The 14,512-nt window shown below is 48.4% G+C and overlaps 1 long non-coding RNA gene across 4 annotated transcripts in view; it reads right to left on the reverse strand.

Moving 5' to 3' along the window:
• LOC102483328 (uncharacterized) overlaps positions 1–14,512 on the reverse strand; it is a 45,401-nt gene that overhangs the window by 11,997 nt on the left and 18,892 nt on the right. The window contains exons 1-4 of one of the 4 annotated variants that reach the window (XR_003549068.1): positions 13,869–14,308; positions 13,124–13,189; positions 5,481–5,573; positions 5,040–5,142 (exon numbers count right to left, since the gene is read on the reverse strand). This is a non-coding gene — a long non-coding RNA (uncharacterized LOC102483328). Of the gene's footprint in view, positions 1–5,039; positions 5,143–5,480; positions 5,574–13,123; positions 13,190–13,868; positions 14,309–14,355; positions 14,434–14,512 lie in introns of those variants that run through there. The other 3 variants (XR_003549069.1, XR_334225.3, XR_003549070.1) reach the window with 3 other exon arrangements.

Below are 14,512 nucleotides of genomic sequence, written 5' to 3' on the forward strand. Positions count from 1 at the left end.
TCAGCAGGACCTGCGACAAGTGCTCCCCACCCGGCCCACCTGCCCAGCCACTGTCTGGGGCCTTTTCAGCAGCAAGCCCAGACGTGAACCACACGTCTAAACAAAGGCTGTTTCACCCCTCTGATTTTACAGTAAGTGAGATCGGGGGACCAGCAAACGCACAATGATTACATCCCTGGACTCCCACACGGCCGACTGCGGCAGGAGTCCCAGACCTACAGCTTGAAACGCACGCCAGGCGTGTGCGCATGCGTATCAAGATCCCAGGAGGAGAATGGAGGAGGAGGGATCACGACACGGCCGCCCACATTGTAAAGTGAGCTCTCACCCTCTCACTGTCTCTGTCCCGCTCTCTCTGGCAAGCCCGCGTGCTCAAAGGCAAAATCCTCTGAATATAAATAAATAAATAAGATTAAAAGTTGGGTGTACTGGGACCAGCAGGTGGCGTGGTGGTTAAGGCGCTGGATATTCCCACAAGGCCAACCAGGGTTCAAGTCCTGAATCTGGTGGCTTGCTTTCTCACTTCCTCTCTTTCTCACTCTCACCCTCTGTCTCTCTCTGGTCAAACTAAAACATAAAAAAATGAATGAATAAATAAAATAAAATAAATAATTATTTTTTAAAAACGTTGAGTGTACTTATCTGAAAAAAGTTACAATATAATTGGGGATTATAGAGCAATTGCATTTTCTCTGTCATTTTCTAACAAGGGTCTTAACTTGAAAATTCCATAATAGCATAATAATGACAGAAAAATAAGAGGTGCTTACATGAGGGGCAAAGGCACAAGCTATTATATATTATGTGGGTTCTGTCTATCCCCCAGTGAAGGAGAAAAACTGAACTATGTTCCCATTAATTTGGTCCCCAAAAAACATATCTCCCCTAATAAAAAAAAAAAAAACCAAAAAAAAAAAAAAAAAACCCTCATATAGTTAACAATGGGGCTTACCTCCATTGCTACAACCAATTTCTTTCCTTAAATAATTATTATTTTTTAAAATTCCATTTGTTATTATTATTTTTTTCCTATTTGACCAGACAGAGAAAGAGAGAAAGGGAAAGCAAGAATGCAAGTCGCCAGGTCTGGGACACGAACCACAATCGGCCATGTGAGAGTCCAGCGCCTCTAGCCACCAGGCCACCTGCTGGCCCCACTACAACCAGTTTTATCTAGAATTATTTGAGCGAAGTAGCGAGGCAGTAACAGGGCGTGTGGCTGTTTGTGTCTCCTTGCTGTGAATATTTAGTACAGGAAACACACGGCGTCTGCAGATCGGACATTTCTGCTTGTTTCAGTTGTCTGCAAAGACCCCTGACACCTGGAGCGGGCAGTGCTGCTGAGGCACAGGCCGGATGGGGTTGAGTGATGAGAGATGCCACCCAACTTCCCAAAGTGCTTCGCGTTTCTCAGCAGGTGGTTTCCCATAGGCAGGAAACCTATGGCAAACATGGTTCTTAAAAACTCAATTTTCAGTCAGTAGGTGGCATGGTGGTTAAGGCAATGGGCTCCCATACGGTTGACTGCTGTTCGAGTCCCGGATCTGGCAGCTTGAAACTCATGCCAGGCACGTGTACATGCGTGCCCAAAATCACAAGAGGAGGTTGAAGGAGGGATTGTGGTGTGGCCATCCCCCCATGGGGGATGATCTCTCACTTTCTGTCTCTCTCTCTCCAGCAAGTGCATGTGCCCTATAGCAAAACTCTCTCTAAAAAAAAAAAAAAAAAACTATATCTTTGTAAATATTGCCCCCTCAAAAGCCAATAGCTGATACTGGTGAAGAAGAAATGGACATGTGAACAAATCTGAGAAAGTGATGATTGTTAGGGTTTATAAATCAGGGTAAATTAAAGACTGGCATTTTGATCTTGATGGTAACTCAGCTCAAGTAATCCACCGTAAATGCAGCTATTTGAAAATGATTTGAGAAACTGTTTCAGGAAATGTTTCCAGTCAGCTCAAAAATTTCTCAGAGTAAGACATAAGACTTGGTGAAGGGGGCCGGCAGGTGGCGTGGCAGCTAAGGGTGCTGGACTCTCACATGGCCGACCAAGGTTCAAGTCCTGGACCTGGCGGCTTGCTATCTCACTTTCCCTCCCTCTCTCTGTCCCTCTCTGGTCAAATTAAAATAAATAAATAAATAATAAATGAAAGTTAAAAAAAGAAAAGACTTAGTGAAAGCTGGGACAGCGGTTAACTTGTGGTAAGAGAATACAAACAGGAAGCAGCCTCTCGAGACAAACGTTGCTGAGAAAGGCCCAGAACGCCTGCACAAGTGTCACCTAGCATGAAGGTCTACAGAGATCTCTGGTGCCTTCTGTAAAGGTCAAGCAGGCGTCTGCCCTTCTTCCAGCAAGCATGGCCAGTGGACGAATGAATACACATCAACTTCCCTTTCATTTTCCTCCTCTAACTTGCTACAAATGGATTTTCTTTTTATTTGATTTTTTTATTATTATTATTTCCTTTCATTTGATATAGGACATGCGCACTCACCAGAGAGAGACAGAGAGAGTGAGAAAGAGGAGAAGTGGAAAAGCAATTCGCCAGGTCTGGGACTTGAACCTCAGTCGGCCATGTGGGAATCCAGCACCTTAACCACCATACCACCTGCTAGCCCCGCTACAAATGGGTTTAGAGATTAAAGATTCTGCACTCCTAGAATAAGACTCTCCTGGTGGGGCTGGCAGGGGGCGTGGTGGTTAAGGGTGCTGGACCCTCACACGGCCGACTGTGGTTCGAGTCATGGACCTGGCAGCTTGCTTTCTCACTTTCTGTCTGTCTCTCTCACTCTGTCCCTCTATGGTCAAATTAAAATAAATAAAGTTAAATAAAATGATACTTTATTAAAAGAAAAATAAAAAAGACTCTCCTGGTAAGACAGGACAGAGTGGGGTTGGTGAGTGCAGTCAGCACACCAAGCATAGAGCCCCTCCCCGGTGGGAAAACCTCCCATTCATCTCCCAAGAGCACAACCTCTCTCTACACGGACATTACCCGGCGCTGCGTGCACACCCTCCCTTTCTTCCTGCTAGACTTAGTATTTTACTCTTGTTTCCTGATACCAGATTGATTATGTCTTTTCTCGTATCTATCAAAATTCTTTTGAACTTTAGTATACATAAATAATATAGGTTGATTTCCCTCTCCAACCAAAATGGTTGGGGAGCCAGTCAGCGGCATAATGGCTAAAGGAGCTGGATCCCACAAGGCCAACCACCTGGTTCAAGTCCCAGACCCAGCAGCTTTGGCTCCTGTGCATGTGTGCCAAAATCCCGAGAGGAGAAAGGAAGAGATGGGATTGTGGTGTGGCCATCTTCCATGGAGGATGCTTCTCTCTCTTTCTCTCTCTTTCTCTCTCTCTATTCAGAGGCACACGCTTCCTATAGAAAATTTTTTTAAAAGAAAAGAAAAAAATGCTTGGGACCAAAAGTATTTCGATTTGGGGTCTCTTTTGGATTTTGGAGTATCTGCAAGGATATCTTTCCTTCTATTTTTTAAGAGAGAGAGATTTTTGCTATAGGGCACTTGCACTTGCCAGAGAGACAGAAAGTGAGAAATCATCCCTCCACGGGGGATGGCCACACCTCAATCTCTTCTCCTTGAGTCACCTCTCGGGATCTTGGGCATGCACGCACAAGCACCCAGCATGAGTTTTAAGCCACCGGGTCTGGGACTCAAACTGCGGTTGACTACATGGGAGTCCAGCGATATAACCATTACACCATCTGCTGTTCCCTCTGCAAAGATATCTGGAGGATGAGACCCAAGTGTAAACATAACATTTGTGTTTCGTATATACTTCATGCATAAAACCTTAAGGTAATTTTATATAATATTTTTGTATTGCAACATTTGTGAGGTCAGGTGTGGAATTTTCCACTTGCGGTATTATGTTTGCACTCAAAAGGTTTTGGATGGGGGCCAGTAAGTGGTGTGGTGAACGCACCAAATTCCCACATGGCCAGCTGTGGTCTGAGTCCCGGACCCAGCAGCTTGGAAAACATGCTCGGTGCTATGCACGTGGGCCCAAAATCCCGCGAGGAGAATGGATGGGAAGGGATTACAGTGTGGCCATCCACCCTGGGGAGGGATTTTTCACTTTCCCTCTCTCTGTCTCTCTCTGGCGAGTACACATACCCCATGGCAAAAATCTTAAAAAAAAGAAAAAAAAAAAAAAAAAAGAAAGAAAGAAACTGATTTTGGATTTGGGCCATTTCAGATTTCAGGTTTTTGGACTCAGTCTGTAATACCGGTCACCAAGCACTGACTATAATATTCCAAGTCATTTATAAACACCGCCTTCTATCTTCACGACTTTGGGAAATGGAGTGTACAGAAAACAGGCACGGGAAAGGAAAATAACTCACTCGAGTTCTCAACCCAGCTGATCAGGGGTCAGACCCAAGTGGGAAGGTGTGGATGTCCAGGCTAATCCCATTAGTCATGTGCGTCTAATCGTGCGTGGCTCATCCCTATCCCGTTCTCACCTGTTAGCAGACAGCACAGCAGCAGTTTTACAAAAGCCGTTTACCAAGATGAACTGAGGGAGGATTAGCTACACCACACACACGCACACACACACGTATGCATGCACACATGCACACATGTGTACGTGCACACACACACACAGACACTGGCACCAGTGGACCCTCTCCTCATGGAGCTTCTGTTTCACCCCGCCAAGTCCTCGGGTATCCCTAAGTGGTGATCTCCCCTTCTGTCGGCACTCCCTGCCTGCTGGATGCTCCCCACCTTCCCTCCTGATGCCCACTCCCTGCTAACTACTCTTCAGTGTCTTCCTCCCTTCATGCTGTGACCTCCACGCCGGTGGGCTGGGCTGGGCTGGGCTGCCCTGTTCCCTGCTCTGTGCTGCGTCTGGTTAGCACCTGACACACGAGAACCCAGAACCGGTCACACTTGCTGAGTGAACACGACCTTGCGGTGGAGCCTTCTCCAAGGCTGGGGAAGGCGCTGCAGGGCTGGCAACCGGCCAGTTTCTAGCTGATGATCAGTTTCTGCCCCACAGAGCGCTTACCTCTGCTGGCCTTTGAGTTCGAGCCTCCCTCCCACGACGTGCTTTTCAAAGTCTGCCTGGGCCAGCCTCAGCTGGGAGTGGCAGCAGCAGGTGGAAGCCTGCCCTGCAGAAGGGACTAGTTAACCTCAAACGTGACACCAGTCTTGTCGCTCTCACCCTGTACATGCAGATCGAATCGGGCTGTCCCTTGATCACAATCTCTAGCCCTGGGTTGAACCGCAAGAGAGTCAGGCACGAGACCGGCAGGTGGCAACGGTGGTTAAGTGCGTGGGATTCCCACAGGGCCGACTGCGGTTAGAGTCCTGGACCTGGCAACTTGCTTTCTCGCTTTCACTTTCTATGTCTCTCTGTAGTCAAATTTAAAATAATAATAACAATAACAACAAATGGAACTAAATAAATAAATAAAAATTTTAAAGGCGAGAGAGAGTGGGGCATTACCTGGAAGGAACGCCGCACGCTCACTTCACCCTCACCGTGTGCGGGTTTCCTGCTGCACCCTCGGGGACACGGGCACACACCTGGGAATAAGAGCTGAATAAATAAATAGAATTAAATCAACAATTCTTTTAAAAAAAGTTTTTAAAGGGTTGGACGTTCTGGTGTCGGGCAGGCATGGGTGAGGTGGGTCTGCAGACAGGAAGCTGAACCCAGAAAGGGCGCCTTGAGCAGGCTGAGGGGGAAGTGGCCACTGACCAAGCTTCGCTAGTCAGATCAGGGAGGGAGCTCCGTGGAAAGAAGGCAGCCTGGAGGAAGGAGAAAGCAAATCCTGCAAGTGCCCTGGGCTGGAGACGGTGGGCGGGCCAGTCAGATTATCTGGCTCCCTGCTGCTCAGTCTTGTCTTCCCTCCTCTTAGGCCTTCAGGGAAGTCCTGTTTAATCATTCCCGAGCTCCAGGGCTTCTGCTGTGCCTAAAAGGACAGGCCGACCACAGTTCAAGTCCCTGACCTGCTGGCCTGAAAACCACGCTGTGTGTGTGCATGTCCAGATCCCAGGAGGAGAAGAGGGTGATTTTTCACGTTCCCTGTCACTTTCTCTCTCTGTTTCTCTGGGGGGGAAAAAGGCCGGTATAAAAGGACAAGGAACCGCTGGGGACTGCAGGGCTGGGAAGTACGGCATCTGCTCCCCATGAGGGGCTCTCTCCCAGTGCCCACCACAGAGGATGTGCCCCTTATTTTTACTTGGGGAGGTGGCTGTTCCTTTGCAGCTTCTTTTTTTTTCTTTTAGGAAATCACTGGGCTTTTTTAGTTCACAGAGCACAACACCCATCATTTGGGAGAGGGCGTTGTTTATTCTTCCTCTCATTCGTTTCCATGGACTGTGAAGCTAAACACGCTGACTCCAATGGAAAAACTCATTTTAATGGCAAGAGGGCGTGTAAAACATGGGGCCAGGCTCGTAGCCTAGCGAATGGGGTCATGCGTGGTTGACTGGTTCAAATCCTGGCCCCGGCGACTTAAGAGACATGCTGGGCTGTGTGCAGGCATGCTCGAAATCGAGACAGGATGGAGAAATGAAGGAGCTGTGTGAGAACATGCCCCTGGGTTCTTTTGCAGCTTCGAAACGAGCCCAGGACGGCCTCTGACTCCAGTCTTCAACAGAGACGGCCCAGGCCCACGTTGGCGGTGCAGTCAGTAGGGTACGACCTGCAGTGCTGGGACACGTGGCGACAATGTGTTTGGATCGGGGTCAACTGAGGTTCTTAGGGCTGGGGGAAGGAGACTGTGGCGTCCAAGGCCCAGGTGAGGGTGCCTGTCCCTCTTGCCCTTTCTCTCTCTGTCTCTCCTGGAAGAGATGAATAATGGCTTAAAACTTTTTTGAAAATGGAAAAGACCCACACTGACGGGGCCATGCAGACAACACAAGCTGGTAAAGAGGCTGCTTCCCAAGTCTACAGGCAAGGCCTGGGCTGGGAAGAAACTGCGAGACAAGGCCCGGTTTATGAGTCCCCCCTTGGTTTACTGGCCTGTAGTCAATTTCTCTGCCATGAGTTTCACTGTTATTAGGGTACCCTGCAAGGGTAAAATATCACCCCCAACCATTACAATAAAACCAATGAGTGATCTTGTAGGAATGTGGCTTCCTAAGATGGCACAGGAGGGCCAGGAAGTTTGAGACTCCCCCTCCTGTCTGTTTAAGCCAAAATTAACATATGTTAGGTCAAATCAGTATAAGCCAAAGTAGCATTAGTAGCATATGTAGACTAAGTTAGTTTAAGGCTAGTTTTATGTAAAAGCTACAGGCCAAAGTTAACTCATGCTAGGCAAAGTCAGCACATTCACCACACAACAGGAACTCAGAGATAAAACAAAAGAACTCACTAATTGACAGACTCAGCAAATAAAATACAGAAACCTGCAGGTTTATAAGAAAGGAAAAGCCTGACTGATGACAGGATGAACAAACCTGAAGGCTCCAGATATGGGTAATAGGCTCACCCTCTTTAGCTGTAATATATAGATAGTGCATATATTAACTGTGTCTTTATTTAACAAGACAAGATTTCTATCTAAGCCTTTGTAACCAGCAATGTTACCGCCCTGGCCCAGAACTGAAGTTATCAAGCTGACCTGGGACAGAAGTTATCAAACTTCCTGTCCGGTAATCAAGACTGGAGAAGAAAATGCACCAGACAAATAGACTCCTTCATTCTGAGAACTGTGTTTGGCTTCACCTGTTCAAACAAGACAGACATCATGTTTTATGATCACTGTTCCTGTGCTTTGAATTCCCTATTTCTTAGAGTAAATCTTTTATTTCCCCCTCACCCCTCCTACTCCTGTAAGATCCCTCAATAAATACGTGTGTTTGATAGCTGCTAGCACTGCAGCCTGGAGCTGGCTCTGGCTGTGGCCGGCTGAGAACATGCTAAAAAGTATTGAGGTCTTAGTCTAATTTCTGTTCCTGATCACCCGTGTCGCCTTCCTGTGTACGAGTCTCAACTAACCCACCCCTGCCGAGGCTGGACCCCGACACCAAACAAAGCCAGAGTCAGCTCTGGAGATTTGTCACCTGGTGCATAGGTCACTCTGTTCTTCACAGACCCCCATAGCCCTTGTTCCTGTGGGACCCTGCTGCTGGAAGGCTACCACGTGGCAAGCAAAGGGACCCTAGCTGTGGTCTCAGGTCAGAGGTTGTGGTCCTCAAACTGTGTCCCATCCCAAGATCTCAGATTGGGATTTTTCTTCCCACCGATCCAGGGCACTTTCCTAGTTTCTTCATGAATTAGATCTACTTTCTCATTGCTCTAAAAGAAAAAGACTCTAGTGATAAGCCATATCCCTCCCATCTAATCCTCATGATTGAAAATGTTGGTGCTTGCTTATATGTGAATAACCAGTATTTTATAACTTTTTTCCTCTCTTTTATGTACATGCAATTCCTCACTTTCCAACAGCTGTGTCTAACCTTCCACAGTGTACAATTAAAAGTTTGTGACCACTAGGGATGGGACCTCCCCCCGATCTTGCTCGGGACCTCAAGGTTAATGCTCTGTTCAGGGTGTTTGTGACCTCAGAGGAGACTTCAGGACAGTAACACGCTAGTAAACCGGCCCACAGGGGAGATGGAGAGGCCTGATCTGTAGCAGCTACCAATTGCCATGGTGTAACTACTTCCTGCCATGACCGATTTCCAACCACCAATAGTTTAGTCACCCACTTGAAAAATTCCTAACTATTTAACAATCACTTTCATCAGTGGATTGGAGCTGGTGCCAACACACCACTGGTTCAGGAGATCATGGGAGAATCCCGGGACCCCAAGACATCTTGAGAAAAATGAGCGCTAGATCCCGTGGAAGTGAAGAGGGGACTTCGTGTGCCATTTCTGCCCACTGGCCCCCTTGGCTCAGTGCACCGACTGCTAAGAATATGGACTTCGGGGGTCAGGAAAGCTGTAGGTTCACATTGTTGTGTAACTTCGGGCAAGTTGCAACATTTGACTCTGCAACTGGAGTGATGAAACCTACCTGTAGGATTACTTTAAGGATAAAATAAGAAACTTGAATAAAATGACTAATATATATACAGAGCAAGCTCACAATAAATGTTTTTCCTTTTGTCCCCTTCCCTGTCCTAATTTTACTGTAGTTCAAAGAATTATTTTTCAGAGGGTCCAACAGGGGGAGCCCAAACTCAACCCTGTCAAGGGGAGGAAGTTAAGTCCACCCAGCTCACCCCAGGTTGGGCTCAAACTTTGGACCCCTTGAGAAGCAAAGCTGCCTTTCCCTGTAAGGCTCTCCCTTGTCCTTACGACAAGAGGGGGTCCATCGAAATGTTCTATAGCCGAGGTTTATGACCCCGGCTTTACCCTCCCTGACATGACAAGCTAGTACCAGAATCAGAAACAACAGTCCAAAAACAGCACCATTTCAGGGCCAGAGCCAGGGCCTCTGGCTCCACCAAGGCTGCGCTTCACAAATGGCAGAGCACAGAGACTTCCTGCGGCCAGAAGTGCCTCCTCCATCAAGCCAGGTCTCATAATAAACGGTTACACCAAGACTCGCGGAGATTCACGGTACGATGGGGCAGCAGGAGGCTGCGGTCAGATAGCTAGAACTTTCCAACTATAAACCACCAAGAGGGAAGTGGAATCTTTGTCTCTGTGACTGGGGTGGGAGGGGAGGACGGGGTGGGGACAAGAAGCAAGCTAGATTTGAGAAGGCTGGCTGTTCGCTAACAACACAATACTCGGGATTACACAGGGAGAGGCAAGTGACACCGAAGATCTGGCCTCCTTTGGCCAAGAGCTTTTGGCAATCCAAGAAGTTTCCAGAAACCTCGGAGTACAAAACCCCTTCGTTAGAAATGAATGGGAAGACGTGAGTTCCAACATGTCTGGCCACTTCCCAGCTGATGGACCGAGGCAAGTTACCGACCGTCTCTGATCTCGGTCCCTCACTTCCGTGTGCCCGTTCACACGTCCCACACACATTGTGCATCTGGCATGTGTGCTGCACGGGCTAAGTGGGACCACGGCCAGCAAAGCCAGGTCAGTCCATTCCGCGGAGCTCACAATTTAGTCAGCTGTGAAGAAGCATGCCAGTGCGAGCCAGGGGACATGCACATGCACGTGAACGCATGCGTGTGTGCCCAACCCTGAGAGGGGTGAAGGAGGAGGGGTGAGGCGGGACCACGCCCCCTGGAGAGCAGGGGACTTTCTTCCTCTCTCTCCTCTTTCTTTCTTTCTTTTATTATTATTATTGAAGAGGTTTTTGCTATAGGGCACGTGTGCTCACCAGACAGAGAGAGACAGAGAGAGAGAAAACAAGAATTCACCCCCCAGGGGAGATGGCCATGCCGCAATCCCTTCTCCTCCATTCTCCTCACGGGATCTTGGGCATGCACGCACACGCACCCAACGTTTGAGTTTAAGCCACCGGGTCTGGGACGCGAACTGTAGTTGAATACATGGAAGTCCAGCGACATAGCCATTATGCTAACTGCTGGTCCCTATTCTTAGTATTTTTTTTAAAAACATTCGATTCTCTCTCTTTCTCTGGTGAGTGCATGTATTCTCGCCTTCTGGTAGATTTTTCAAACATGGAAACAGCACACATGTCCATCAGTTGATCTACTACGAATGAAAAAGTGTGACATACTGACACAATGAAGTATTTGGCATTAAAAAGAAATTCTGATACATGCTACAACAGGGATAAATCTGGAAAACATGCTAATGAAAGAAGCCAGACACAAAATTCCACATACCACAAGATGCCATTTATAGGAAATGTCCAGAAAACACAACTCTGCACAGACAAAAAACAGATGGCTGTCTTCTTAGGGCTGGAGAGGGGAGGCGTTTGGGGGAATATTGGAAGGGACTGCTAGTGAGTATAGGTTTCCCTTTTTAGAAAAAGATTTTTGCTGTAGAGTGCACACACTCACCAAGAGAGGGACAGAAAGTGAGAAGTCACCCCTCAGAGGGGATGGCCGTGCTGCAGTCTCTTCTCCTCCAGTCACCTCTCGGGAATTGGGGCAAGCACACACAGGTGCCTGGCATGAGTTTCAAGCCTCTGGGTCCAGGACTCAAACCGCAGGTGGCCATGTGGGAGTCCAGCAACGTAACCATTATGCCATTTGCTGGTCCTGAGTATGGGTTTCTTTTGGGGGTGATGAAAATATTCTCAAATTGATGACAGCAATGTTTGCACAACTGTTTGAATATACCAAAATAGTTTCACTATTATTCTTTTAAAGGATGAATTGAATAACATGTAAATTATATCTCGATATAACTGCTATTAAAAATAAAGGCATAACTTGGACGGATACTTGCACAACCATGTTCATATTCACAATAGCCAAAGATGGAAGCAGCCCAAGTGTTCATCAATAGATGAATGGATAAATAAAATGTGGTACTGGGAACCAGCAGTTAGCGTAATGGCTATGTCGCTGGACTCCCATGTAGTCGACCGCGGTTCACGTCCCAGACCCGGTGGCTTAAAACTCACGCCGGGTGCGTGTGCGTGCATGCCCAAGATCCCAAGAGGAGAATGGAGAAGAAGGGATTGCAGCGTGACCATCCCCCCTGGGGGGTGATTTCTCGCTTTCTGTCTCTCTGTCTCTCTCTGTCTGTCTGGCGAGCACACGCGCCATATAGCGGAAACCTCTCCAAAAAAAAAAAAATGTGGTACAGGGGCCAGTAGATGGCATGGTGGTTACAGTGCTGGACTCTCACATGGCTGACCACAGTTCGAGTCCCGAACCTGGCAGCTTGCCATCTCTCTCTCTCTCTCTCTCTCTCTCTACCTCTTGTAAGCACATGTGCCCTATAGCAATAATTTTTAAAAAAATAATAATAAAGTTAAATAAAAATAAATTAATAATTATGACCTGGTGGCTTGCTTTCTCGCTTTCCCTCTCTCTCTTTCTCTGTCTCTCTCTGATCAAACTGGAAAATAATAATAGTAACAATAATAAAGTTAAATAAAATAATTCTTAAAAAAATAAAGACACAGTTAACGTAATAGCTATGTCACTGGACTCCCATGTAGTTGACCGTGGTTCAAGTCCCGGACCCAGTGGCTTAAACTCATGCCAGGAGCACGTGCGTGCATGCCCAAGATCTTGAGAGGAGAATGGAGGAGAAGGGATTGCGGCATGGCCATCCCCACTGGGGGTGATTTCTCGCTCTCTGTCTCTCTGTCTCTCTGTCTCTCTCTGTCTTTCTGGTGAGCATACCCGCCCTATAGCAAAAACTTCTCCCCCCTCAAAAAAAGGAAGAAAATTGAGACCCAGGAACAGTAGCATGTGCAGGTAGATGCCACTGCTGTGTCACTGAGGCCACACCAGAGAAGTGGGTTCAGTTTCTAGCCCAGACTAAAAGCCAGGTGTGGTAGGGGACACCTGCAGTCCCAGCTACTTGGGAGACTGAAGTAGGAGGGTCACAACAAAGAGAAACTCTCTCAGGGCTGACAGGTGGCACGGAGGCTAAGGAGCTGGATCCCACATGGCTGGCTGAGTGGTTCGAGTCCTGCACCAAGTGGCTTGAGAAACACACCAGATGCCCATGTGTGCATGCCCAAAATCCAAGAGGAGAAGGCAGAGAGGGGCTGCAGCGTGGTAATCACCCCTTGAGGGTGACTTCTCACTTTCTCTCTTTCTCTCTCTCTCTCCCCTCCTCTGTCTTTCTCCTGCAAGCACAGGTGCCCGATGGAAAAGTCAAAAGCAAAATAAAAAAGTGAAACTCTGTCCTACATTTAAGAAAAAAGGAAGAAAATTCTGACCTATTCTACAGCATAAATCAAGCTTGAAGGCATTATGCCGGCTGAAAGAGAAGCCGGTCGCAAATGGAAAAAATGTTATGTGAGTTCCTTGCACAAAGCGCTTAGCATAGGCAGGTTCAGGAGACAGAATGGCGTCTGCAAGGAGCCGAGGAGGGAAGTGGGGGAGCGCGTGCTGGGCAGGGTCAGCCGCAGGGGACAGCGCTCTGGCGGACGCGGGTGAGGTCTGCACGGTGTCGTGGAGGAGCTCAACGCCACTAACCTGCACACTGGAACGCGGTCAATGCGGTCCGTTTTATGTTGCGTGTATTTTACCACATTTTATCAAATAAAGACATCATAACGGTTCTTACCTCACACAGTCACTTGAGAATGAAAGGAGATGAACATCTGCTGCAGGACAGCTGCCTGAACCAGGCCTGGAGACATGTGAGAGAAGATTTAACATTCTACTGTAGGCACCGGGGGATGGCATAACGGTTACGTCACTGAACGCCCGCATGGCGAACTGCGGTTTGAGTCCCAGACCCAGCGGCTTAAAACTCACAGGCCTGTGTGCGTGTGTGCCTGCCTGAGATCCCAAGAGGAGACTGGAGAAGGAACTGTGGTGTGGCCATCCACCCTGAGGGGTCATTTCTCACTTTCTGTCTCTCTCTCTCTGTCTCTCCGGCGCGTGCACATGCCCCCTAGCAAAAAAACTCTCAAAAAAACCCCTCAAAATCTAGTTTATCTGTTATGTAGGCGTTTTTCCACTGGAATACTTTTATAACTCAAAACAACCAGGAGATGGGGCCTGCCATAATTGCATGCTGCTGCTTAGTTCAAGATTTACTGTCCCCAGAAAGTGCATGAGACCTGGAGTCAACATTCCCCTGGCCTCCCTCTGACCCGTGTGTGTATGTGGACGCGTACTTTTTTCCAGACCGCCTGGCTTTGCTTATCTTTCCCCCAGTCCACCCCAATCTGCTTGGGTCTGTTTACTCACAGATTCTCCCATCTCCCCGTAGGAGCCCTAGGTCCTGCTCCCAGTCCCCAGATGGAGGGGCTCCCTGCTCGCGCCTACCCAGGACCCCCTGAACTCCCCTTCTCCATTTTTACCTAATTTCCTCTAGTGAAATATTTCCTGAGATCCGATTGCTTTTTTCTTCCTCACTTTGCGAATTAAGAAATCTGCCCTTCCAGGAGCCCGGAGATGGTTCAGAGCCCAACCGGCCGGAAGTCCATTTCCTGGGCCAAGAACACTGGCAGGAACCCAGACGGCTGACGTCACCTGCTCCGACGGCGGAAGCCATTGCTTCACCACCCGTAGGGAGTCATGCCAGCAGCGCATTCTCTGCGACTCACTCCCTTGGTCCAGAGAAGCGTTTTCCTAGACATGGGTAGCTGAGCAGAGTGGCCGCGCCCTGACCCCGAGCCGTGTGCCCTGCTGCGTGGTCGCTGCGGCTGTCCGCAGGGTCGGTGCCCACTCCGAGCACTGGACCCGAGTCGGGACGTGCAAGTCTGAGTCGCGCTCAGCCGTCTGACCTCTGACAAATCCCTGGATTTCCTTCAGTGGTTGTTTAAAGCTATGAATAATAATGCCCACCTCACAGAAGCTATTATTGCAGGGCTGGGATGAGGTCATCCTTGCAAAAGATGTCATAACCTTGAAGCAGGATGCAAGACGAAGTTCTGCCTGGAGAGCCTTCCCGGGAGAGGCAGGGGGGCCGGGCGGAGGGAGGGGGGGGGGGAACAGCCAGCCC

The sequence above is a fragment of the Tupaia chinensis genome, unplaced genomic scaffold, assembly GCF_000334495.1.
Source record: "Tupaia chinensis unplaced genomic scaffold, TupChi_1.0 Scaffold000176_1, whole genome shotgun sequence".
In the NCBI taxonomy this organism is placed as follows: Eukaryota; Metazoa; Chordata; class Mammalia; order Scandentia; family Tupaiidae; genus Tupaia; species Tupaia belangeri.